The sequence below is a fragment of the Balearica regulorum genome, chromosome 11 (genome assembly GCF_011004875.1).
Source record: "Balearica regulorum gibbericeps isolate bBalReg1 chromosome 11, bBalReg1.pri, whole genome shotgun sequence".
In the NCBI taxonomy this organism is placed as follows: domain Eukaryota; kingdom Metazoa; phylum Chordata; class Aves; order Gruiformes; family Gruidae; genus Balearica; species Balearica regulorum.
The window spans coordinates 3,749,191-3,776,561 of NC_046194.1; the positions used below are offsets into that span (position 1 = coordinate 3,749,191).

General features: G+C 36.7%; 1 protein-coding gene across 1 annotated transcript in view; it reads left to right on the forward strand.

Moving 5' to 3' along the window:
- The first annotated feature begins 519 nt into the window (after window positions 1-519).
- The window catches only part of KLHL4 (kelch like family member 4), an 88,188-nt gene continuing 61,336 nt past the window's right edge, over window positions 520-27,371 (forward strand). The window contains exon 1 of the mRNA XM_075763090.1: window positions 520-577. The gene's annotated coding sequence lies outside the window, so the exon portion shown is untranslated. The remainder of the gene's footprint in view (window positions 578-27,371) is intronic.

Below are 27,371 nucleotides of genomic sequence, written 5' to 3' on the forward strand. Positions count from 1 at the left end.
GTTAGTTCCAAAATTGCCACTGATTTTTCATTCAGCATTACAGGATTATTTAAAAGATTAAATTAAAATTGAAATAAAATGAAATTAAAGGTAAGATTAGTTAGCCCCTACAGAATAGTAAAGTAACAACCTCTGTTTCTAATTATATTTAGAGACTGGAAAATTTCCTGCAATCCTGAGTTACACACAGTGGTGGTAGGCAGGCACGACACAATCTTGAGGCTCCACGTTGTTCAGAAAGCAGAAATTAGAGACCTCAGGAAATGATCCTTGGCAAAAGCGTTGTTTAATGTAGATGCTGAAGGAAGTTAAACGGAAAACATTTATCAGACATTTCCGCCCAGAGAGGAGATTTGCTGTTTTAGGGAAAAATGCAAATATTACTCAGCAGACCAAGGGCAAAGGAAATAGGAAATGGGCTAGAGAGTTCTCTGAAATAATCTGTCAACGAAATGTGAGAAAACATACTCGTGTGTTGGCAATTCTTTTATTTTAAAGCCTTCCACAACTCAAGACCCTTTTGCAGCATTGTACCATTATCTGAAAGTTGGCTACTTCCAATTCAAACTTCTTCAAGGTAGGATAAAAAGTTTAATTTGGTTCCTATCATGACATATCATTTGCATGTTTATTATTTGAGCCTTAGGAATAACTCATAGGAAAACCATGAGCTTATCATGGAAACAATACATCTTAGAAATGGTGTAAGAGTTGACTTTGCTGCTTTTTACAACCTGCAGAGAAACACCAAGGATTCAGTCAAAATTTTTTAGGAGTCTCTCTAGATAAAAAAGCAGAGTACACCCGCCAGTGTTTGGACAAGGGGTGGAGCAGTCCTTTCGGTAGCCGATGCAGAGAAGAGGAAACATACTCCTCGTACGCAACACTAAACTCGTATGTGGGTAGAGAAAAAGGCTGTGCTTTGAACTCTGCATTTTTAACCTTGAAATACTTGAATATACTTGAAATGTCAAGAATGCCTTAATTACAAGTGTGTATTTTAGAACATATAGATTACAGTCAACTTTCAAAGAAATTCAACCTCATTAATGATTTAAATTACAGGTAATAAAGCTGCTTGTAAGACTGAAGACAAAATATAGGCTTATTAACATTTATCTATTTTTATCATAATATTATTGGTCAAATGAACAGAACAGTAAGTCCTTATACAGGGGAATATACTAACAACCCTTCCTTCAGCCATATTTTTTTTTCTCCACTTTAATAATAAAAAAAACCCCAAAACTTTCTCAAAGGTAAAAATGAAAATTAGAAATCACAGCTGCTGCAATTAGAGTTGCATTATCTTTTGGACTCTGGTGTCCTTGAGTTCTTATTCAACAAAATATTACTGGAGTTGTAGTAATGCCCTCAGTTTGACAGATGCTTTCCAGGCTTATCTGAAAACACAGCGGGAAAGAGAGAGAAGCACATTATATGGAATATTCACACTGTTTAATTCCAGATACCAGTAATATGAAACGAAGCTCTCTAGATGCCTCAGCAGAAAAAGAGAGGCTCCTCCAGAGGGTTATTTAGGGCAATTAAATTAGGCCCATTGTTCTGAATTGCACTTGAAAGGCTCATAAAGCCAGGAAAGTGAGTATGTCCTACAATGTCTGGTATCAAGAATACATGAAAAAATTGCAAGCCAGGAAGAAGAAATATGCTAGGAAAATAATTAGCATGATTGCGATCTTGCACTCAACTGGGTGCTTGTCTTTCTATACCTGCTCTCCTGTCTCCATTGTTCACCGTTCATATCTTTTCCCTCACACTACTTTCTGATTTAAACTACAGTACCATGTGTTCCTCACCATTTCCTTAATTTATAACATAGATAAATAAATGACTTCATCAAGAAGAATTCAACTAGATAGTGTACTCACATGCCTAAATGCTTACAACATTTCTGAAGTAGGCTTTAATTTATTGTCCATGAACAGAGGAAGTGGATCTTTATAAGGCATCTCCTCAGTAAGGAAAAAACAGTTTAAAAGTATCTCATTCATAAAGCTTGATAACATCAAGAAAGCTAAAACGACCACGGCTGATGCAGATAAATGTGACACTAAAACAGTGAGAACGCAATGGAATTGAAGAGCGGGGTGTAAGTACAGAAGCAATTTAAACTTCGTTTTGTTGAAAGACAAAAGGACAAAGAAATTACACAAATTAGTTGGGAGATGTGATCACATCAGAAAGCATTAAAGATGTTCTCAGTAGCTGTATTTTTATTTCCGTAATTCATTATGCTTCACTTGGCAATACTGGGAGGACTGTGAGGGGTTCCCTGTGTCGTATGGCCGATTCCTGGGTACACACTGATTCTGCAGGGTGCGGATGCTCTGCGGCCCTGCCTCCAAGACGCATGTCCTGGCGGCTTCTCTAAAGCAGAAGTGAGAGCCCCGCAGCCCTGAACCTGCCCATTGCGCACACCGGGGGACTGGCTGGACTGTTCTAGTACTGGCTTGTTTTCCAACTGTTCCTTTGAAAGGAAACCTGAGCGCACAATAGAGCAGAGCACCGCGTGGTTTCCTCCCATGCAGAAGCAGGATGCAGCAAAGCGTGCCTGGAGAGCAGCATGGGGAGTGCCTCCAGAACTGCTCTAAAGCGTAGACTCAGCCTGCATTGCCAACATGTATCATGGCTCTGCCAAATCAATGAATGAAAAGGATGCAGAAGTAATCTGTGTACTGCACTTTTTATTTTTATTAATAGGTAAGTCAAATGGCTTGGCATGGAGGAAGGAGTTAAAAAAGGGTGAAGCTATATACATGAAGAGAATAATCCAGTTACTTCCAAGTTTCATGACATTTATATATAATTAGAGAGTTCTATCTTTTTTAAACACTGGGTATCTTAAAGCTATGTAGGTAGTGATGACAGCTAACTATTCATATGCCTATGTAAAGTGAGAGAGCAGATTCAGATACGTTTCTCTAGGAGACTTCATTTAAAAAAACCCCACCACATTGCTGGCAGTGTCAAAAACCCCACTAATCTTGTCTAATTCTCTTATGCAGTGGAGCTGACCCCATTGGATCAGGTTTGGAGAATAAGTTTGGGAATATCAGGGGGATGATTTTCCCTCTTACTCTTCCTATAAATACTGCATGGATAACTATAAGGTTTAGGTTCAGTTGTAAGAACCACCAGACTGGTTGTTTATTTGTAAACAGTTAATTATTTCTACTATTAATTATTGGTAGATATATTGTGCCACCTACTGAAAAACAGACAATAAATTTTGCTTTTTAGTCCTGCAATTAAGAAAAAGATTTAACTATTTTTGTGAAAATCTGAACAATTTCTGACTCTAACAAGAACATAGCGCCTTTACTCACACTTAGACCTTTACTGTCAAAAAAATAACAAAAAATACCACTCAGAAAACACTTAGCATAGAGCAAGATAATGCATAATTTTAACTATCGATTTCTGCAAATACTTACCATATCGAATAAGTCTTCTGTATTCATATGAGCACGCTCGGAGACAGAAAAACAAGAACTGAGTAACATGTCTCTGACTCTTGGGGAACTGACCATTTTTCATTTGTAAACTGCCTGTTGACACAATTACAGCCATGAAGAGCAAGATTCCTTGACACTCTGTCTGTTCTGATGAGACATAACTGATTTAAACCTGTATGGAGTCAAATATACTCTCTGTAAATACAGAAAGTCAAAACAGGCAATGATGCCAGGATACGTGAAACAACCGAATCCACAGATGTCCATTTTAGAGAACAAGTTACTCCTGGGGCACAGAAGACATGAGTAATCTCTATATAAAATACACATATGTGATATACAGCTATTATAAAATTCCCAGTTAAACTCCTTTTAAAATATGGTGCTATCCTATACTGGTACTAAATAAACTACCTTAGAAAACATCATCCTGTAGTTGTCTTATAATGATATATCTAAAATATTTTTTAAAGTATTAGGCAGTGCTAACTTGTCGTGGCATCCTACTATATATTGGACCAAACAGTGCAACACAGTTTTGCACAGTTTAGCAGTACCTACTTTGCCACAGAGCACAGAAGGATAAAGTAATCCTTAGGGTAACTATGTCCTCAGCACCTATATTCAAAAGTTTGACTCTATGAGTCTTCAAAAACACCAGATGAGACAGGATTTAATTATTTGACTTCAGTATCAAGAAATAAAATTGCCCAACCTAAAGTGTGCAACATTTGAATATTTGGCGCAGAAAGGGAGCAGGATTGTATACTTCTGTTTCTCTTAAGAAAATATGAAGTCTTTACATAAAACCTTGTTTACTACATGCTGGAAAATTATCTTGTCAAATAAGAAGACAGTGTCAGTTTTACTCCATTAGCTGAAGATACTATAAATTACATGGAAAATGTCCAAGGAATAATAATATCTAGTAACACCATCCCTTGGAGGAGTTCTGGGGTTTTTTCCTCTCTCTTTCTCTCTACATTGCATATCCAGCGTAGAGAATTTTTAGACAGAAAGGCCCCCAAATTTAGCCCACAGACTGAAGTGTAAATACCCAGAAGGGAAAATCAGCTCCATCAAAGTCTGTATGTCATATTACATTTACAATCAGATCCAAGTGTATGATGATTGGTATAACATAATCTAGATCAGGCTCACTGAACAAGGTCAATGGGATGGAAGACCTGGTATCCCTCTCACTTTGCCTTACCAAAGAACATATACGTGCATCCGTTACAGCAGCAGATAGTCTGGCCACCACTCCCATTTTCCCCTGTATGCAAATCCAACATAGCACCTTCTCTCAAACACTCTGGAGTGTATACTACAAATAACTCTGTATTATAAATAACCCGCAAAAATATGCATCAAAAAGATTGCAGTATCTTAAGGCAGCAGTCTGCTTAGTTTTGATGAAACTGTAGGAATTTTTAACTGTATGACTTATTGTCGGAACTGAGCAGTGGGCTAATTTTACTCTGCAACTCAATCTAAAAATGGCCAGTGCTGGATCTGTACAAATAAAATATGCAGATAAAGGTTGATTAAAGATTACGTATTTTTAAGGCTTTTTGTAAACTTTAAACAAGAACAATATTCATAAATGAGTGGATTCAAAAGTCACTGCGAAAGGGATAAACTCCATTAACTGCAGCAATCCTGCAGGTCCCGTTTCTCAGGGCAGCCCTGGATTGTCACAGTGCATTTCATGGATTTTACAATTCCATGTGTAACAATTTAGAATCACAGAATCATTCAGGCTAGCAGGGCTCTCTGGAGGTCCTAGTCCACCTAGCCCAACCTCCCTGTCAAAGCAGGGTCAGCTGTGAAATAATAGCTAAAATGAAATTTTAATAAACTCAGATACAGAAAGACGTGAAAATACCGGCAAAAAGATGACTTTACCATAGATACTTACGTATCAGCTTTTCAATTAGCGACCTGTAATAATCTCTGGCACACATTTGCCAAAATTAGGGACAAAAATGTTCTCTCCAAAAAGACTGAAGTCAATTTTGTTTCTATTTATTTTTAATCTATGACCATAAGGATTGTAAAAGAGAACGAACAGTCTACCTGGTTTGCTGTCTCGCAGAGGAAAGCAATGTGGCATCCCATGGTTCACCCTGAGGTATGGAGACCTCTGTCTCTTTATCACATATCTCTGCCACATATCAGCAGTCTGGTTTATCGATACTGTAGAAAATAGCTAGACAATATCACATTTTAGTTGTGGGCTGAAAGGATTGATTGAAGTTTCCATTAGACTGAAATGTTCTCCCTGTTCTTTGAACTACCCCTGGTCACGTGTTCGGGAGAACAAAACTCCTCATGATTCTCACAGGCAACCTGGTACAGCAGGATTTGGTGTGGCTTTACCATTAGATGCAAAGGAATGTCAACCCCTCCCGCCCCTAGCAAAATCCAAAGAGAAAAGCAAACTGCAGTGCAAGTAATATTTCAGCTTTTAGTGTAAGGGATTTGAGTATCTTAATTTTATACAAATGTTTTTAAAAAAATCAGATACTAAACCCTTGTATATTATAAGCCAATACTCTTTTTCAGTTCCAATTATTTCCTTTTTTTTTTTTTTCCCTCCTGTACCTACTGTTCATGCTGTCAACACTTCATGGGTTCATTTTGGTTTTATCAGTATACTAAGAATTACAAAATAAATCTACTGTATCAAAAAGCCTGAGACATGGAAACTTGTATAACAGCTTGTATTACACTACGTCAAAATGGAAAAGAACATGTGACACCGTTATCAACTTGCAATAGCTGATACAACACACATTAAGTCTCTGGAGATACCAGGAGCATATTGAAGCTACTCATGTAATACAAGCAGCAAATTGTATGCTAGCGTTCATAAAACAGCGAGCTAGTGTAGTCAAAGTAAATGGTTTAGAGCACACCAGATACGGCACGGCAGATAAATAATCTACAATGGCTAAGAACTTTTGTACTTGTGAGGATATCCTATTCAAGAATTTGAAATACAATTCGATCCTATTTTAATTTCCATTCTTGTTTTGGAAGGCATAAAGAAAGAGTATCTTTTAAAAAATAAGAATTTTGTCCACACTTCACTCATGCATGTTGACTTAATCCACACGTCAGTAAGTCACCAAAGGGCTTTTTCATTTTACATCCATCACTATTCAGTGGGACAGAAGACATCCCTGTTGCCCTCCCGCTATCAAAACCTTGGCACACAAACCCGATGCAAGGTTAAACAGATCTGAATGCTTTGTGAGGTGAAAATCATGATGATACATCAATTATTTCCTTTTCCCTAACTATTTAGTTAAACTAGTTCCTTTTTCTCAGCATTCCACTAACTGTTTTTCGTTCAGACCTTACAAAAATCCTTTTAGCCCCACTGGTTCAAAACCTTGTCATTCCAAATCACTCAGGACATCACTTCCCTCAACTTGCCTGGCTCTAGTACTCTACATCTTTCAGTTTACTGTCTTTCTCTGCTCCCTCACTCTACCAGTCTTGCAGAATCTCTCCTCTCTGGCCGCTCCTCAATGGGAACAAGCAGCTTGTAGAAGAGGAGTAGGGAGCCGGGACAGAATCCTAACATTTTCTGCACAATTTAGCTTTCAAACTCCTGACAAGGGTAAACCATTTGGTATGACTGAAGCGAACAGAGATAATGAAAGTGATTGGCAATGAGTATCTAACTATGTGACAGTGTTTGGAAGAAGAAATAACTATAAAGTCGAGCAGAGGTAGAAAACATGTACGAAGTAATTCTACATAACCGTAGAAAATGTCTGGAGGCTTTTTTTGAAACACGGTTTTCAGTACTTTTTCAGAAATTTTGTTCTTTGCTGACAGCAATATTTTACTGTTCGGAGAACAGCATTTATTATTCATATTTTACTCAGAATAACTGAGTTATTATTATGAGTTATTCTAAGTTATTCACATTGGGTTGTTTATTCATCTTGTAAGGATTACAGTCTTTCAGTAAATGGTAAGTAAGAATTTGAATATATCACTTAGTTTCCTAAGTACATATCCAGTACAAAACCTTTACTAAAGAAAGAAAAAGCTGCATGGTTTTAGAGAACAGCAGATCAAAGCTGCCTGTGAAAAGGAATGGTGTATAATAAGAGAAGTGGGATTGCTTTCCAAGGACCAGTCTTAATCCTTTCATATAAAATTCATTTATGGAAGTAAACTCAGGTCATGCTTCAAATAAGTTATTTCAGCAATTAAGTTCTGAAGTCTAACTTGAGTATTTGTCTAAAAATACTAAGCATGTGACCATAAAAAGCTCAAAACTGAGTTTCTTTAAATCCTAATGCATTATGGAGTATTATTTAAGATAGTCAGAAAAAAGGGCAATGAAAATGAATGCAGCATTGCTGAGACAGTTTGATGACAGATTTTTTTTTTTTTAATATACTGTCTTTAAATAATTAAAGTTCGAAGTCTGACTTTACTACACTAGAAAGCTGTACACAAAGCGAGATCTCACTATGTATAGTGCAAGAGCTCATTTATTCCGGCACAAACATTTTCAAGACTTACACATAGAGACATTACGGCAGAGCTGGAAAACATAGGAAATAAAACCACTACCTGTTTTCATTCATCATAGCGTAAAATCTCCTGCAAGAAGTGAGATCAAATACAAAAGATGTGGCATGATGTAACCTACTAAAGATACTAACTACTTTAACAGCAAGTTACCAACAATTATCCTTGGCTCTTGGATACTTATTCTCATCCTAAAATTGGGGTTTTTTTAAGCCATTAAGATCTTTTTAGTAGGGGCTAAGTCTATTTGTAGTATAAAATGTATTTAACTGTGCCTCTGGTACTAATGCCATTCTTACAACCTGTATTTTGGTAAATAGTGTCTCCTATCCAGTGAGTATGTAACCCTAAAAAACTAAAAATCAAGCCTAAGGTATAGAAAAGAAACAGGCTTCTGATCTATCCATTAAATAAAAGATTTCACTGTAACTGCCTCATGAATTTCTGCCTTAAGTATTTGGCTCTATGCATCCAAAGTCAGATAGAAATGATACTGATGGAGAAAGGATGAAAATGTCACTGTGTTTCCTTATTCAACAAAAGACAGAAGCAGAAGGAATCTATTTTATATGAAATTTACTTCCTCATTATAACTTGGAAACATCTTCATGAAGAAAGGAGATATTTAAGTCTTGCATTGCTTTAATAGATGCCGAAAATTATTTTGTTGGTATCTGTTACTAAATTGCTAACAGAGAATTAGATTCCAAGAGGAATTAAACAGTTGGAGGCCTTATTTGAAATTTTAAGAAATAAAAAGTCAGTCATTTAAGAAATCTATAAATTTTCCCTCCATGTAAACATCTCAGTGATACTTCTTTTAAATATATTTTGTTGGAAGCGGTATTTCCTAGATAAGAAATAATAATTACACGTCTTTCATCTGTTTGGTTCATCTGCTCCTATAGTTAATTTCTCCTTTAGCATTTTAATTGACTGTCAGTACTCTTCATGCTGTGGGAAGCATTAAGTCACAATAGATTTATAAATGTTACAACTGTATTTTAAGAGGGTCCAACAGGGTTGTTGTTATTATGTTGTTGTAACAGGAAGAGAGCTAGCTTATGTTTAAATGGATTTGTTCGGTTTAGAAAATTCATTGTTTGGAAACAACCTATTTTAATGACTTTGTGAGACATAATGCAGACCGAGGAAATGGCAGCATGCTTATGAAGCCATTACCGTGTGTCCCATGGTTCCCCTCATCTCGTTCGTGCCCTGCTCTGAGGGTTCATTATCATCACACAGAATTAATGTGCTCTGTTCTGCTGAACTCACAACACAATATGCTGAACACAAAGCTCTGTCAACAGCTCATGGCTGAGCTAATAAATCCAGCCTTTCAGCTGTTCTAGTATTTACGGTGTAAACACAACCCAACTGTCCCCTTGCCCTTGCTTTGACAAAGGATGTTAAGCATCGATACAACAATAACTTCTAAACCTCATCCCACGCCTTAGAGATGTTTTTCCCTAAAAAGTGCTCCTGCTTTTCTATAAGCTGTCAGGGCTTCTGTATCTTCTCCAACCTGGCCTATTTTTAAAAGTCAAACAGAAGTCTCTGTCTCGTGCTTCAGTAGACCTTTGTGTTTTTTAAAGTCATTGGTGCGCATTGTTCTACTATCTCTAGAAGGCCGTACAACAGCTTCCTGACAGCTTGTTTGAAGGATTTTCTACTTCCTCCAATTTTTTCTCAGCACCTTGGTAGATTTACTTCTTAACTGATTACCTTACTATGTAATATAGACACTTCAAAAAAGTTTCACTAGAAAGACTTATTTTCCACCAAATCTTATACAACAAACATTATTACTGTGCTGAAGGAAAGTACAAACCTGGCAACAACCTACCTACAACTGATTATCCATCTAGCGTTATACATCTTTGAACTTGGAATGATTAATCCAAAACATGTGAGAACAGACTGCTATTTCTTTCTTCTCAGAGATATTTAATTTTTGTAATACAACTGTAATAATTTGGGAAAAAAAGTGTTTTCAAAATGCAATATATATCTATTTTAGTTTCTAGAAGTAACTTCATATAAGAAAGAGAAGGTTTTGTATTTGTTCCAAAGGCATTTGTATTATTTAAACAGCTAGATTATAATTTTTATGTCTTTTAAAAAACCCTCCAAGTTGATCTCACTATGTTTCCTATTTAGACAATCACATAATCCTCATGAAACTCTGTTTCTAAACAGGGGTACAGTTCTTAAGATGAAGCATCTGCAGGTTATTCTATTGAAATGCACAGTACAGCTAAAATCTGTGTTTTTAACTGATGCTGGAATAAAACCAAGAGTACAGTTTGCCTCCTTGTTGCAAATACTAAGAAATAGGTAGAAATGTAGTTTTTAAAAAATTTATCTGTGTTTTATCCATCTTAAAATGGATTGTCCACCTCCAGTCTTTTCCTTTGGAGCATACTGGGCTAGTGACACACTTTCTCCTTAAACACAAATGACACTGAAATATTTCAGCGCTACAAATACTGCAGAATGACCTCTATGAGAACCAACTGAAAACCCAGGACCATTCAGTCATCACACCCCCTAGGAGATTTTTGGCCACTGTTTCAGTTAGCTTTGACCTCAGAGAGGTGCTGCCATGCCAGGAGGTGGGCAGTGCTGGCAACGGAGCTCCAGGAACCTCCAGTTCCAGAGATCCGTAAACAGAAAGGCCTTAATTGACAGATAAAGACCCAAAAAAGACAGTTTCAGGATTTCTAGGATTATTAGTGCCATTAGTGATATTATCAGGATTAGCAATGCTTCCTCCTATTTTTCTTTGCGCTCTCAGGATTGAAGGAATGGTAGTAAGGGCAAAATTAATTTTATTCAGCCAGGAATATCGCAGAACTAATCCCAGAAAATAACCTGTTCAAGGACAGAAAATCCTACATTTTCTTATGATGTCTAACTTAAAGCCATTTAGGAATACCTCAGCCTGGGAACAGACATGGCAGTGGGGCCATCAAAATCTCCCCTCATGATAAGGAATTCGACAAGCTAAATGAATGGCAGACCACAAGCCTACCAGATGAATGCCTACAGAAAGCCCCAGTGACTGAATTAAAACTATTTCTCAGAGAACGAAAGAACTGTTTCTTGGACTGGTTTTGTCACCTGTCCATCTTGGTATGGAAAAAAGAAAGATATCGGTGTATGCTGAATGGGAAAGAGCATGACAAGCAAGACTGAATGAGTCCTGTGAGTACAGGACTGCTACAAGCCTGAAAGCAAGAATGGGAATTGATTGGAAACTTTAAGTATTTCTTGAATGAGGTCCGTATGAAATTTGAAAAGACGAGTCTTGCAAGCCATGAGCTACAAATGTAATTCCCTTCTGAAGGATCTGGTAATGATGATAGTAACTAGGATTATCATCCTGAAATCAGCTGAAATTGGATCTCTTTATACCACAGAACAGATTAATGGTTTGCAGCAGTAAGTTACTTCTAAACCCCTTCTCTAATTTACATAAAGTAATTAATATTCTGAAAGAATGTTGTCTGGTATATCGGTAGAAATATAATTAACAAAATCAACACAGCATTTACAGCAGTATTTGTTTTGATAAACAACAAAATCTGCTGAAGACAATGTTTTTGGAATAAATTGGTATTTGTTGTGGGTTTTTTTTTTTTTTTTTTTATGGATGGCATGAGTTGGCCTAAAAGCTTGATTATCATTCAGGATTTTAATTACAGCCATAGAAATGAATGCTTGCAAATTCCAACAATAGCTGTCGACTTTTTCAGTCTTAATCACTCTTCCCACACTGTAGGGAATATATTCTAAAAAGCATTTCTTGTTTAAACAGTGATTCACCCTATAGTGCAGGAAATCCCTCAGAAAGATGAATAAAATCTTAACCCCAAGGGGCTTGACCAAGGCTGACTAGCAGATAAACTACAGAAGATGCTCAGAACCAGTTTAGTATGAAAAACTAAATTCAACTTAAAAACCTCTCATGGTAAAAATACTGCCTCTAAAATTGTGTCTGCTTTAACCTCTATGGAGGATTAATGGCTTTCTACTCCTGAAAAGCAACAAAAGCCTCTCTCATTGTCTAAGGCAAACCCACCGAACATTTCAGTCATGTACCGTTTTCAGGTCCTTTAAATGTCTTTCTTTTGTTGGCATCCATAATGATAATAATTTTCAATACTGTTTGTTCTACATTAAAAGCTGCTGAAGTTTAATATTCTCCACTAAAAGTACATTCGGAATTATTTTTCTACCAGTTGGTACATTTTAACTGCTTACAGCATTCATCTTTGGACTCAGCTGAAAGTCATAAAGAATAACAGGGATTCTTGCATTAGTACTCCAAGCTATTTTGTTTGCCATCCTTCTATTTCATTTGGTTTTGTTGACTTGAACAATGCCAACAGAATAAGAAAACAAATTATAAAGAATATTTCTGAAGTCAAAGGGGGAAGGATTTAAAAAATAAAGAAACTCCTGATATTTCCTTTGCTATGTTTTTTTTTAAACTTAATTATGACACATTTGTTGCTTTAGTATGAATGTATGTAGCTTGTGCATAGATCTTTATGCTTGACCTAATTACTTTTTGCCAGAGTATGCATTTATAAAGTGTACATGGCTTACACTCAGGGATCTCAGAAGAACTGCAAGTTCCTATTGTTATGCAAGAATTCAACATGTGTTTTGGGGTTTTTTTTTTGATTGTTAAACCAATAGCTCTGTGGAGTGATACCTTCCTTGAGTTTCTCTTTACACTCCATACATTTCAGTCTGAAATTAGACAGAAAAGACGTTCTCGTTTACTTCTGTTCTTACACTAGTTTGTCTTATATTGGCCTGCTTTAGAGTTCTTGTTTTATTCAAGTCCATCTTCAAACTAGTGAGCAACTCCATAGCAGGATCTGCCACTGTGAGAACATGAGGACGGTCATGGAGGCTGAGACCAAAAGTTTCCTCTCGCAGTGACCAAAAGCAGATACCAGGAAAGCGTGCAAGAGCAGAGCAAGCATACAGCTGAACGTCCCCACAGCTAGATGTGGTTTCTTTCCCTGTAAACTTGTCTAATCCTTTAGCATCCCTTTCCCAGGAGTACTACAGTCTATTTCCTTCTCATGTAAAAAACTTCTCTTCCCTAGTACTTAATCAGAGCAACACATAGTATCCAAGAAGCAAGTGAATCTTGAATTCACTCATTGGCATAATGTTTTCTTCTCTATTTCTTTTCAAATAATCCCTAATTACGCAGAAATTAATATTATTGACAATAAATGTTACAGATTTTATCTTTTTTCGGTGATTTTTAAATTTTCATGGGACTATAACCATAACTCAGGATCTTGCTCCTGGGCAGTAACCCACAACTCGGAGCCCGTCATTTTGTCAGCGCATAATCTGACGTTTCTCTATATTGAATCTCATCTGCCATTTCATTGACCAGTTAGTGAGCTTTGCTGACTTGTTCAAATCTACAATGCCTCACCGCCAGGCCCTGACTTTGCCATCCTGCTACTCAGCATCATCAGGAAATGTTACCAATTTATAATTCAAATCCTTTTCCCAATTGTTATAAATACGCTGGACAGCAAAGGTCCAAGCACAAAGACTCATGTAACTCTACTAATAATTTCCCCCAAGTCTAAAAATGACCTTTTACTCCTACCTCTTGTTTCCCACTATCCATTTATGTACCTTCCTTCTTATGTCATTGCTGTATAGTTTCCTTAAAACACTTGATCTTTGTCAAAAGCTGTTTAGGAATCTATGTAAACTACATAAACAAGAACATGCTTTCTGAACCCATCAAAAAACTCATAAGTATTTTGGGTCATAATTTCCCTTCTTTCCAAATACAGCAAATTTATCCATGTGTGTACTAATTCTATCTTTAGAAGTAATACATTTGACAAAACCATGAAATACATAGGCCTGTATTTCCCTGAATCTAGGAGGTTTCAATAAGGCATGGAAAAAAAATAAAGAAGTCTAACCGCAATGGGGAGCAGAGAGTATGACAGATTAGCAGCAAAGCAGCGGACTGACTAATAAGCAGGATGCCTGTAGTCCAGTTATAGACTGACGTCTATAGACTTTTCTGTTATTACGTACAAGAGGATATGCAGACCAGGAAATATGCAGGTGTGACACTTGGAAACAAACAGCAGGAGCTGTAAACACATTGATTCAATAATTATTGATGCTCGTGTGCATGCTTAAAGTAAGGATAAAATGAGGAATCGATCAGAAACTGCGATGCATCATAGATAATAGCAGGTAAGAAAACATGGGAAACGAAGAGCTGTGGCTTGGCTTCTCTGGCTTACAGGTGAAAAGTCAGACTTTCAATGCTGTTTATCAGTCACAGTATAATTCTTGCTACCTCAGATGCAATGTCAGATGAATGTATTTCCATGGCAAATCCAACCTTGAATCAGGTTCTGCTGTTTTTTAAAGCCTGCCTAGGCCTTTCCTTGAAAAATATTCTGGAAAAAACCCACCATATTTGCATACATGTTTTAATGATGCTAATACTGGCATCTAGATACTTTTCAGGGCTACAAAAAGATCTGTTTTCAGTGCTATGATGCCACATATGGGACAAAAAGCTATATTAATTCACTACCAAGTGATTTTGGGAATGTCTTAGAATAGCCAAACAGACAAATCCAACTAGCAGTGTTTGTGTTCTGGGCTCTTTTAGAAAGCTGTGTTGCCCTCCACTCCCCAGCTACAGGGTTAACATTCATTTTTTCTTTTCCAGCTTTGTCCCTTGCTCTCTGCTGATATTTTTATAAGCAGCCAACAGAAAGATTTTGTTTTCTTTGTTAGGCATCTTTCCTAAATATCAATTAACATCAATTTCTATTTAGCCATTTATTTTGAAGAAATCAACACCACTTACATTTTTACTCCAAATGATATTATTGTATTTTAAAATGTCTAAACTTCTACAAGGAAGCACTGCTCTATAATTAGGTGGTTTCTAAAATGTCAGTACTCATCCGTGTTTCAGCAGATACGGACTGGTACAACTATCACAGTTCTAAGTGCTAATGCTTTTGCTAGTATTTGATTACCAAAAAAGTTTCTTTTGGTCATAGGAGCTACTAGTCTAGAAACACATTTACAAATCATCTCACATTCATATTCTCTGGCTTGGAGGCATTTGAGCTTACTCACTCAAATCAAGTATGTAAATAAGAACCCAGGACAACCATTTCTCAGTTTGTCCTTTGACTTTCACTTGAACAGGGTTGGGTTCTAATAGCTGAATTTTAAAGAAAAAACTGTGGGTCAGAGCTGTAGCTTTATTAAGATAAAACTCGTCCTACTGAAATATGACCTGCTTCTTCTAGTTACAGACAGTGTTTAATTTTTGTACTTTTTAGCCAGTTCTCACTCTATCATGTGTACAAATGAAATACAGCTTACATATGTAATTGAATTAACATGAAATTCTCATCAAATAAAAAAGTACTTTTAGACAGACTTCAGAAGAGAGCCTTTGGTAGAAATGCAAAGATAGCATGTCGAATACTTGCTCTGAAGTGCATGAGGTTCTCACTCAAACTGCTATTTTCTCACCTATCTGAAACTCGGGATTCTCTATCACACAGAAAGATGTCTGACATGTACCTACCCAAATCCTACTATTACACAACGAACCCCATTTATAATCTTTTCATTTTAATTTAAAACATGTTCCTGAAGAAAAAAACTCCCTTTTATCATGCTGGTTTTGCTAAGACTGTGATGTTTCTTTCACCATTTATTATTGAAATTGAATAGCCTACAGATGCATCATAATGAACAGGAGCTATATACAATCTATCTCCAGGCTGTCCAACAAGGTGACACTGAAAGACTTAAAATTAAAGTTGTATAAAATTGTCTTTCTCACTGAGCTCTAAGGTATGAAACAGTTCATGTTTTGACAGCTTATTTAACAGGCTTTGCTAACTTCACAGGCAGTTTTATCTTTGGCCATAAAGCAATGTAACTGGAGTCAACCAGTTCCAGAAGGAAGAAAATGACTGAAAAAATGATATAAGAAATAGTAAAAATGCATACACTATAAAAAGAAAGGAAAAAAAAAAAGCTATTTTCTAGAATAAAATAAATAATTTCAAGTTTAAGCTTCATTTTTCCTTCTGCAACAGCTCTAACATTCAATGCAATTTGCTGAAAACACTTGTTATTCTAAGGCACATACCATGACTGTGTCACAATTTTCCTGTCTAATTAAATAGAAACAGCTTTCTGAGTCATATCCAAAGAGGCACTGGAGTCTTGCTAATACACTCTCACACGTGCACGTGTTGGAAAGGCTTTCACTCTAAAATAGCCTTTTATCTATTCTCACGTGGCTAAACATCTCACGTCTCTGCATTTCTTTTTTGAAAATTCCCCTTTAACCCTTAGTTCAATATTTCATGCAGCCTTGAAGAGTAACCTTGAACATTTTCTTTCATGGAAAGTTTTGTAAACAGGTTTAAGATTTTGAAGGAGAAAAAAATATATGACCAGAAAAACTAGTCTATAGCTAAATTAATCCAAAAAGTCTGTTTCCATTGTGCAAGAGGCAGTATTAGAGAAAACGTTTGCTGAAAGACATGGATAAACATGGAGCTATCGCCATCAGATAAACAATGTATGAAAGAACATCAGTAGAATGAGAGAAAAGTATAGCTATCAAAATAAATTAATCCTCTCCCTCTCTAATTTTCTTACTGGACAGAGCTTATTTTATGCAGTGATTATTTAGGAAGAACAAGGAAAAATTACACGTAGTCCACTTACTGTTTTAAAACAGAAGTTGCCTACAAATTTAAAATACTTCTTTGTACATCGTGCTAATATTTTGGAACAGCTGAGTAGCTTTGATTATATATTAAAGAGACCAGGACTTTCAAACTGGGTGTTTTTTAATCTGTCCTCCAGGAAGGAAGAATCTGGTACTCAGAGCGAACAAAACAGCTATGTTTGTAGGTACAGTGCCCAGAAACATTCTCATTAAAAACCAGACCAGAACAGGAGAAACAGTATTTCTGCCTGCTTTTCATACAAAACTAAGTGGTTCAAGTATTGCCCCCAGGTGTGATGACCTATTCTATGCTGTTCTTAGCCTGATGCAAAGCCATCGTCCTGGGAAAGGGCTGTATATAATCATCAGATGTTATCATCATCAGATTACAAACTGCTCTGGGGTAAACGTCACTAACCTTCCTGTAGCTAGATCAATGCACGATCAAGTGCGTTAAATGGACAAAGAAAGAAGCAAGGCGTACAGCAGTCACGGCGCTTATCTTGGAGAGGAGATGGACCTTTTCCACATTTGCCTTGTGATTACTTAATAAAATACACGTTCTTGGAACCTACATAACACTCCCAAGACAAGCGTTCATGCAAATATCATTTAAAAAGCTCAGTTTCACTGAACAGAGTAAGACTTACTCATTAAGTTCCTTCAGGTATGAGAAACTTGGGAAATAACTGAGACTATTATGAAAAACTACAAAGAAATAATACAAAATCTTTCATATTACTGAGTATCAGTGTTCAATTCCCACTGCATCCATTGTCATACACTACCCATTGTTATACATTATGCAAGTGTTATAATGAACTTGTATACAAATGTTAATTAGAAATTTCTTGGAAGTTTTAAGAACAGGAAATGTTCAATGAGCTCTGCCAAACACTCTGCTAAGCCACATGTCCTTTTCCTAGCATGACTTACTGACAGTATTTATCAAAATGACATCACAGGAGGATCCCCAATACGGATCGAAATTTGTACCACCCTGCCCGTGCACTGAAGACTAAAGTTCAGATGTAATTTACACTGTTACATAGTTATATCAGACTGTATATGTGGCCAATGATACACCTTAAAATAATTTCATATAGATTTCCAAAATATCCATGCCAATCTGTTAGGAAATACCTTTGGCAGTACCACAGTTCCATTTACCGTAAAAAGCTGACTTAGAGAAAGCATCACCCACCTGACTGACGAAGTCACTTACAACAGACGGAGCTCAGTAACTTCACTGTCACCAAACTAAGCTAACTAAGCCACGTGCTGGACACACCACTAACAGCTCCATGCTATCTCCACTAGGGACGAACCAAATCAAAGTTAAACACAAACATTCTTCCAACTCAGATTTTCAAACTATGTAATCATGACTTGATGTCTTGCTAATCCTTTGCATACATCAGCACTTTACACAGCTTTGCATAACCTGTCCCTTTTAACATTTGCCTTGGTATCATCTAATTTCTTTGCCACGCAAGAGAAAGACATTCCTCTTGAGTAGTCCCCTGAGTATTAATTGTTCACTTCACTAATTTCAGTAAAGACAGAAGTCAGATATCTACCAGATCCAAAGTCTTGTCTACAATTAATTAAGCCTGTGGAAGAGACGTTAAATGCTGCACTACGGGCTAAATGTTCGCAGCAGCCTCTATCCATTTATGCTTACTGTGCCCACTATCATTTGTGTACCACCCACCATCACAGTGAAAGGAAAGAGCTTCAGATACAAAAAAAAAAGTATTTTATTTCCTAGCCTTTTTTGTTTATAGGTTTTTTTACAAACAAAGACCAAAACTAATCAAAGAGACTACAAATCCCAAGAGTCACTTCATATATTTTTATCATTTGTTCACTAAAAGTGTAGACTTGAGTCTACATGGAGACGGAAAGCAACTCAGGAAGCACGGAGCTGCTGTTCCCATCCCCTGTGTCATGGTAGTATACTTAGGAAAATTGGTGTCTACCTGCTGTGTAACCTGGCCTACAGTAATAAGAGGATTTTGCAGTTAACACTTGCTTACATTCTGGAAAAATAAAAAATAAAAAAAAGAAGAATACTTTTGAGGCTATAAAGAAACTTACCATTTCAATTCTAATCACAAAAATGTATAGATCACATCCACATTTGAATGTAAAAAATATTTAAAAGGAAAGCAATGAACACAAAGAATAACATACGTTTCCATTGAACGTCAAAGCATTGTGTACCATAAGTTTTAGCATGTTCTCTACTTTTAAACGCATTTTCTCATACAGAGAAGCACACTTTGAGCCATGTCATTTAGAGAAATCTAAATTAACTAATCAATGGATGCGTCATTAATGTCTAACATGTTAACACAGAATCACTAGTCCAGCCAAAACCCATAGACTTCTTAAGACTGCATGGAAAGAAAAAAGAACAAATTTCACAATTTGTGATTTTAAACAATGGCTATGTATGTCTGAAGAACTTTAAAATACTGCTGTATCTTTTTCCTCTGCTTACATACTGTATGTATTCTTTCACAGACGCACTTAATTGACTGGAACAATTCTACTTGGCTTCAGTGATTTTATAATTTGTCATAACCACCTCACTAGCTGTTGAGGAGACAGACTTCTTCCTCATACTGCCAAAACAATCCTATGAAATATGGTTTGGTTTAATTAAAGTATAATTAATGCCTTGAATTTTAATTACTTCTGCTGTGATCTGGAGATGAAAATATTCTTCTGCCAGAATAATACGTTTAATATGAAATGGACACGCTTAGTATTAATACCCACTCTTTATCAACTTCAGTAATGAGTTCCTTTGAACAGGCAGCATTTGGAAAAAAAAGCCCAACAAACCTACAGCTTTTCTGCCTGTCAGAATATAAATGTAGTTGCTGCAAATGGAACTTCTTCATTTTACATGGTTTGCAAAAATAAAACTGAAATCTGTTTTTCAAATGCTAAAGGCTATCTATTAGATTTTCCTTTTTATCTAGTGATGTGACTTGGAAAAAATATTTCATGGTTAACAGGCAAAGAATGTTGAGTGACATGTTGACATAAAAATATTTTTGCTAAATGTACATGTTTTAAATTTTAATTCTGTTCTGGAAGGATGTGAGAAGGGAAAATTCCCTAATGAATTAAATACAGAGCACTTTCTCTTTAGAGTAGTGATCCCATGTCAGGTTACTTGAAAAATATGGTAGAAATATTTATTACACAAATTGCTAAGTGTACTCCTAATTTGGCTGTAAGACATCATCATTGTCAAATATGACACGGTTAACATATGGTTTACTACTGCTGACCAGAATTTAACAGCTGACAAAATACTGGAGTCAGGGGAAAAAAAACCAGAGTTCATTCAGTGTTTACCAGTTCACCATTAGGGAAGTTTATGTTTTTTTTTCCTTTCTGAGGTTGTTAAATATTGTTCATTTAGGAAGAAAAACCCCATACCTTTCAAACACATAAATAGAAGATTTTAATAGCAAATCACAGAAATGGAAAATTCTAAAATAAAATAAAATAAAAATAAAATATCTAAGATCTCTCAAAGGCACCACCAGTTTTCTGATGGTGCGGAAAAACTTTCAGTTTGCTTTTGAAGATTCACAGGGTTTGAGAGATGCTCAATCCTTTAACATTATAGCAACATGAGATAAAATTTTAGCTGGAGTAGTTAATTCAGGTTTTTTAACTGGCTAAATTTCATGGCTCAAAATTCACTTTGTAATGGGAAAATATGGTACTTCTCCCACTTTAAATGAGTACAGAGTATATAAAGGATTTATAACACACAGTCTCCTCCGTACTAAATCAATGATCTAAAAAAAGGTGTGCTATTGTTGCCCCCACCTTCCTTTCTTTCTTCTCATGCCTTTGTTTCCATTTTTGCCTCCTTGGGATTCCTCCCCTTACTCCCAGAGGAGAAGGCTTAACAATCAGAGCAAAAATGAATTCAAACAGTGACTATAACCATTAATTCTCCCCAGGTTCAGAATGAAATACCAATATATGCAAAAACCCCTTACACATTCAGAAAAACAGAACTACAAACATATGCAGTAACATATGCCTTAAAATGAACAGTATAGTTATTTTAAATATTGAAATGTTTTTAATTTTTGAAGACAGGAAAACATCTTAACTAGTAGTAGCATCATTAAAAATCTGGCAAAGTTATCAAATGCTAACTATTAAAATTTATTACAAATGCAACAAATATAGACCTAATATACCCCAGCAGTAATCTAACTGAAACCCAGATCACCACGTGTCTTTAGTGGGAACTTTCCTCATAGGTACTGAGTAAACGCGTGAACTGCAAAAGTAATTGAAATATTCTTGGGTTTAAAACATGAATTTATTCAAACAATGAAATGTAACTATCACACCAAGACACAAACTACCTGCCTTAGTGTGCAAGAGGAAAGTTTTTCTCAGCCTTGCTCTCCTCCAAACGCTGCTATTGCACCTGAAAATCTTCACTGTGTCAGAGCTGGCTCAGCCCCTCAGCAGCGAAATAACAAAATTCAGATTTTTGCTCCAAAGATGACGATCAGGGACCTGAAGCCAAAAAGGAGACCCAGATAGTCCCAGTGCAAAGAAAGCAGCAATTACTTTCAGTAAGCCTGCCCAGCTCTTGGATTCACCGACATAACAGCGTGCAAAGATAGCGCCTATAGCAATCCTGGCTTTACAGAGCACTCTCAGGCCATCTTTCACACGGGTATTTTGCTGTCCCAAGCAACCTCAGCCTCTGGGCAGCTGATGACTTTTCCTGCGTCTAAATCTGTCTGTGCTCACAGAACACCAGAACTCAGCACTGCTTTCGTGATTACATGGAAACGGGGATCACGTGGAGGACACCATCTAACACAGGAGGTGGCATTTGAAAGTTGTTTTGCTCATCCCCAATGCAGAAAGAAGCTCTTTGTCTACTACTGAGATGTCCTTCAAGCTGTAAAGCTATGAATCTCCCAGACAAAACAGCATATGCTGTGCACTGAGTATAAGTTGAGAGCTATTGAAACTGCTATAGAATCTTAAAAAGTAAATTTTAAAGGATAAAATAGTTGGTGTGGTTTATATTATACTTTACCATAGATGCATTCAATTTATTCTGAAAGCTGCTGAATTTGGCAAGCTTGCATTGGCTCCCATGGGACAGTAAGTTCGTTTATTTTTCCATGTATTATTCTATATGATAATCCTCACTAATACAAAAGACCTCTGTTAAGAGAGGCTAAGAGAAGACAAGCTTACTAAGGATTGCCGCTCTCCCTTAGATCCCCAGCCGCCCAATGGAGCAATGAAGATCAATACAACCAGTATCCTACCAAGCACAAACAAAATTTACGATAGGGTACGTTGTAGTTTGTTGGTGAGCCGCTTCAGTTAGGTAGTCAACAGCCAATTTTTAAAATTGTTAAAAAACGGGAAAAAGCCTGAAAGAAAGGCTGATCTAAACAATGTGATTTATAACATGCCCGGCCTTGGCTTCTATTTTGGCTGGGTTATTTAGTATAAGAAGCCTTACTGGGTCAGCTGGAGATTCCCTTGATATTAGGTAAGCAGCTCTGAATCAGCCGCTACTGAGCCCCTCACTTCCAGCATCAGTGTTGCAGCATGGTAGCCGTATTCCTCGGACCGCTGGGACCCCAGAGTGGCTTGCCAAATGCAGAGCAGCTTTCAGGCTACTTTAGCTTTAAGCAAGCTCCAAATCCTGCAGTGAAAAAAAGACTTAACTCCTCTGCTTAGCACTGTTTAAGTAGGGCTAAGGTATAGCTCTATAGCATAAAGGTATATAAAATTCCATTTTCATGATATCTTCTAGAGCATGATTTTTTGGGGGGGGGGGGAGGGGGAAATTAAACTTTTTTTTTTTTCAGATTTTGTGTTTTCTGCAGAATGAAGGATATAAAATTAAGACTAAACACATCTGTTCTTTAATAACTCAGAGAAAATATTCCAATTCTGAACACAAGTGCTCACCACTAAGGTTTTGAGCTTCCAAGTAGCAGAAGTAAACTGAGAATGACATTCAGGTGGAATTCATCTTTCATTTGTTTCATTTTCATCTGAAATCCAATGAAATTTCCTATCCTTCCTACTACTGCAGTACCTTCGCATCAAAAGTCAATGTTTTGTTTCAACTTCATTAAAGAGCATCTGTAATCAAACAGGAATTCTGCCAGTAATCCACAGGTTCAGTATCTCTTCTGCTTCAATGTCAAATACGTAACACAGCACTCTCTCAGCAGTAATCCTGTGCTAGGTTTGAAACATAAACTCTCAAAACTACTCCTCCACACACACATCACCCACAAAATTATTTTAAAATATTGATTTTTTTTATAGCTGTATAAACATATATAAAAGTAAACATGTTATATAATATGGTAATGTGTATATATGTAATATTGCATAATTATATAAAATACATTATACATATGTAGATATTTCAGCTTGTCAGATATAGAAGAGAAAAGTCAAATGATTAAATAAAAGGTAGAATCTTACTGGTAATCCAAGTGACTTCTCTTTTAATCTTGTATTATGGACGAACCACAAAAAGCTTAATGTCATGAGAGGTGTGGTATTTTATTAAATGGTGCCAATATTAACTAGGTCATGGGATAAATAACAAAAGAATTTGTGTAAATATGGATCGAACCTTGTTCATTTCATACCACTGAGTGGGAAAAAAACCTCATCCAAGCTAAAAAGAACTTTTTTTTTCTTGCTGCCAGCAAGAAAATGTTATTGGAAGCTTTGATGCTTGTGGCAAATCATATCAGTCATCATTAATTTGACTGAAACTGTCAGTTGTGCATTATTTGACATACATTTCTAGTTGGGGCTTATTTTCTGTGCACATTTTGACAAGTGTATCACAGTACAAGTATTTCAAAACAAAGAAACAGTTTAGGAAGCAATTGTAGAGAGGTGCAGAGCAGTAAGGTATTTGGGCTAACACTCGCTTCATGTACAAGTCTGGAAAGCGGAATGCCAAAATAGATACAAATATTTCCAGAGCAATAACAAACATACGTACAGAAAACAGTCCTTGATATTTGGAAACCTGAGGATATGAGCAGAAATCAATGTAACTAATTCTACATATTTTAGGGTTTTTTGGTGATCAGCACTGTGCTTATTTGTGAAAAAAACTAAGAAAGAACAGATGATACCGAGGACTGTAGAGGTTAAAAATTGTGTGGACTAAGGATATGTCACTGAAACCAGCTGGCCAGGTTTTATAAACCTGACTCAGAAGCAGTAGTAAAGGGGTGGCCAACATGCAACCCTTAAGGCACATGTAACTCACACTGCGTCTTCCATCGCAGCGTGGCACCCTGAGACGCGGGCACAGCTCTGAGGCGGGCCTGCCGGGCAATCTGCATCTCCTGCGGGGAGAAGAGAGTCAGCTAACATGGGATGCTGAGGCCAGGATCACTGCATTACCTTGGAGTCTCTGCTAGTTTTAGACTACAGTGGGACTACTTCTGCTATTATTTCTCAATGCTGAACAAATTCTCCCCTCCATCTGAGCCCTAAGATGGTGTTGGTCTTAGCCGTAGGAAGATTTGGGAAGGCAGGCTGTAGATCCACCTGGTTTCCCTGAAGCCATGCTGAAGACCTTTTATTCTGAATCGAAGATCTGCAGTACCTGGTGCGAGGACAACTGTATTGTAGCTAGATTCCAGTCTTGACTGCGCTTCCTTAAGGACAGCACCTCCCAGACTCAACCAGCTCACTCCTCTCAATGCAGCAGAAATGAAGATGACAGCATCCTCAATTTGGAGGCTATTCTAGAACAAAATGCATAATCATCCTTCTAACTTAAAATGTCGGTGAACCACCTCCGCTCACTATAAAACACCCCATAGTTTAACTGAGATGATGAAAACTCATTATCAAGACAGAGTGCATTCATTCACCTTTATAAATGGGAAATTTTTTTCCCCCTTTTTTTTCCCCCCCAGATAGCTTTTTGTATTCTCAAGTCCCAGGCTATTTTTGGAAGGGCCTGCTGAACTGTTTCAGGACAGAACATATAATACCCTCTAAGGTTGCCTTCAGCATTCAACTGTGGATGAACTGGCAGGAGGTTCAGTAATACAGTGTTAGATAATGGGTTGCCATGGCAACATTTCTGCCTCTGCCAAATTTTGGAGCTCAAGTTTAAAAGCTGATCTCAAACCAAGGTCTTTTCCAAAAAATCTCTAAGCTCTTATTAAAAAAAAGCAAACACAGAACCATATTCCTCTCAAAAAAATCCATCCCACATAAAAGAAGGCAGTCCTTTCTCAGTTGTTTACTTCCAGGGTATTACTCCAGCTCTTCTCACCACAGTATCGCCTTCTCTTATATTAAAATGCTATATTCCCACTATGAATTTGCCTGACTTAAAATCAAGCATTTATATACTTCTGTTCAAACACATAGAGGATATGAATGCCGTCTCTTAGGCAAGCAGCAGAGTAATAGGCAGTTCTTTTACTTTGGCTTTTCAAAGAACCTTTATTCACTGCCCTGCAGAATCACCTGCAAAGCTTAGCACAACTCAGAATAGAAATTTCCAAATAATTAATTTTTCAGTTTCCTGGAAGTTCTGAAAAAGCAGTAGAAATGGTTGCCTTAATTTTATGGAATTTAGTGGAGTGTGAAAAATCTCTAGACCTATCAAACAGGTTTTATTAATAGAGAAGGTAAGGCAGTAATGAGTTAAAGTTATAACAGGGCTTGAATGTCATTCACAGACTGCAGCGATGGCCAATTCTAGCATTATATTCCAACTGTTAAAGCGTTTGAATTTGGGTTTCCTTCTCCCAGCTCCAAGTTCTCAGATAATATATATTTAAACTGCATCACAGTGAAGAAAAACCCCAACAATCTGCAACAACTGAAAACCCCTAAACAGAGCAAGAATGACAATAGATACAGTACATAAAGGGTTGGGGGTTTTTTTGTTTGTTTGTTTGGGGTTTTTTTTATGAATGTCAATCTCTTTCCACTTGGTCTTCAAAAAGGGCCTACACTTGGAATCAGCTAAAAATAAGAGATGCATTTGAACAATCACTGGCACTTCGGATAAGAAAGATCTTCATCATCTTCAAAATCCCTCTCAGTGATGGATATGCCTATGGATTTTCTCAAACTGTTCACTGTCAAGCAAATGCAATAATCCCTACATCAACCAGCAAGGCATCATCAGACCAGAATTTCAATACACACAGTCTGCCTTGCACATCTTGCTTTTTCATGCTAGAAATGAAATGCCTCTGTAGCACCTTTGCACTGTTCAGCAGTTAAAGAATCCTGCAGCACAGACCAGTATCATGTCTTAGTTGTGATAAGTAAAGGAGGCAGTTTGTGTTCTCCAAAAAGAGGAGCACAAATCAAAACGAATGTGATGACAAGTCCTCAAAAAGTGTGCTCTACTACATTCAGAAGCAAAAATATATAGATTCTGAATCCAGCGTTTGCTCTTGGTTATTTTTCTCTTTCAGAATACGATGGTTCTGTATCACCAGTGTTTCTCTGCAAATAACATCGCTATACCAAACTTAAGTAATGGACTGCAAATAAATTCAATTTAGTCACAACATGAATGGTGAAATCCTACAAAGCATGAGGAAGTTGCCTTTAACAATTTCATGTGGTATATAAAATTTTCTCCAAAAATTTTCGATCACTGAGATCTGTTTGCTGCAAAAGCAATGGAACAGGGACAAAAATCACAAAGCACAACAGGTCTGGCTGCCTTATGCATAAAACATAAATCAGATTGCCTCACAAAATATTTTTAAAGAAGTACCTTGGTGAAATATCTTATTCTAGGTGGCTTATTATACAAATAACATTGACTAAAAGCAGAATAATTGCTTTGTTTCACCTCTTTCTGCACTAAGTGCACGCATTATTATCATATGTACTTTCCTAAAGCAAACAATCTCCTTCATAAGCTACAAAAAAATCTTTTAAACTACTTAAATCATAAACCTCCCTGATTCTCTGTTGTGCTATGCTTTACACAGGGGTCTTATTTTTACTTCCTATAATTATATACGCACACATCTGCAAATGTGTTTATTGTTAACAGATTATGGCAACACATTTGAATCTTTAGAGGAAAGTTCAAGGATAATGTTACACACACATAAGCGATACGAAAGACGACTTTTTAAGCGCCACATTATTTCCTCTGCAGTAATTTTAAGAAATGATCCTGTCTAACACCTTAGTAAAAACCTTAGATACTCATAAATTCTAACGACATAGTGGTGTCCACAAGCTGCACCGGTTCCCGCAAGCTTTTGAGCATGTAAGGGCTTTATAGATTCAGATCAGAGAAGAAATGTCTTAAAACCTCCCAAAATACATTCTGGAGTTCAAGCAAAAAAGGCCTCATAGTATCATTTTAAAAATTAATTCCAGAAAAGTGATCAGTATAAATTTTAGTAGTTTCATTCACAGCTTTTCAAAGCTAAATAAACTCCATCCTATCCCATAATGGAACTAAAATTGTG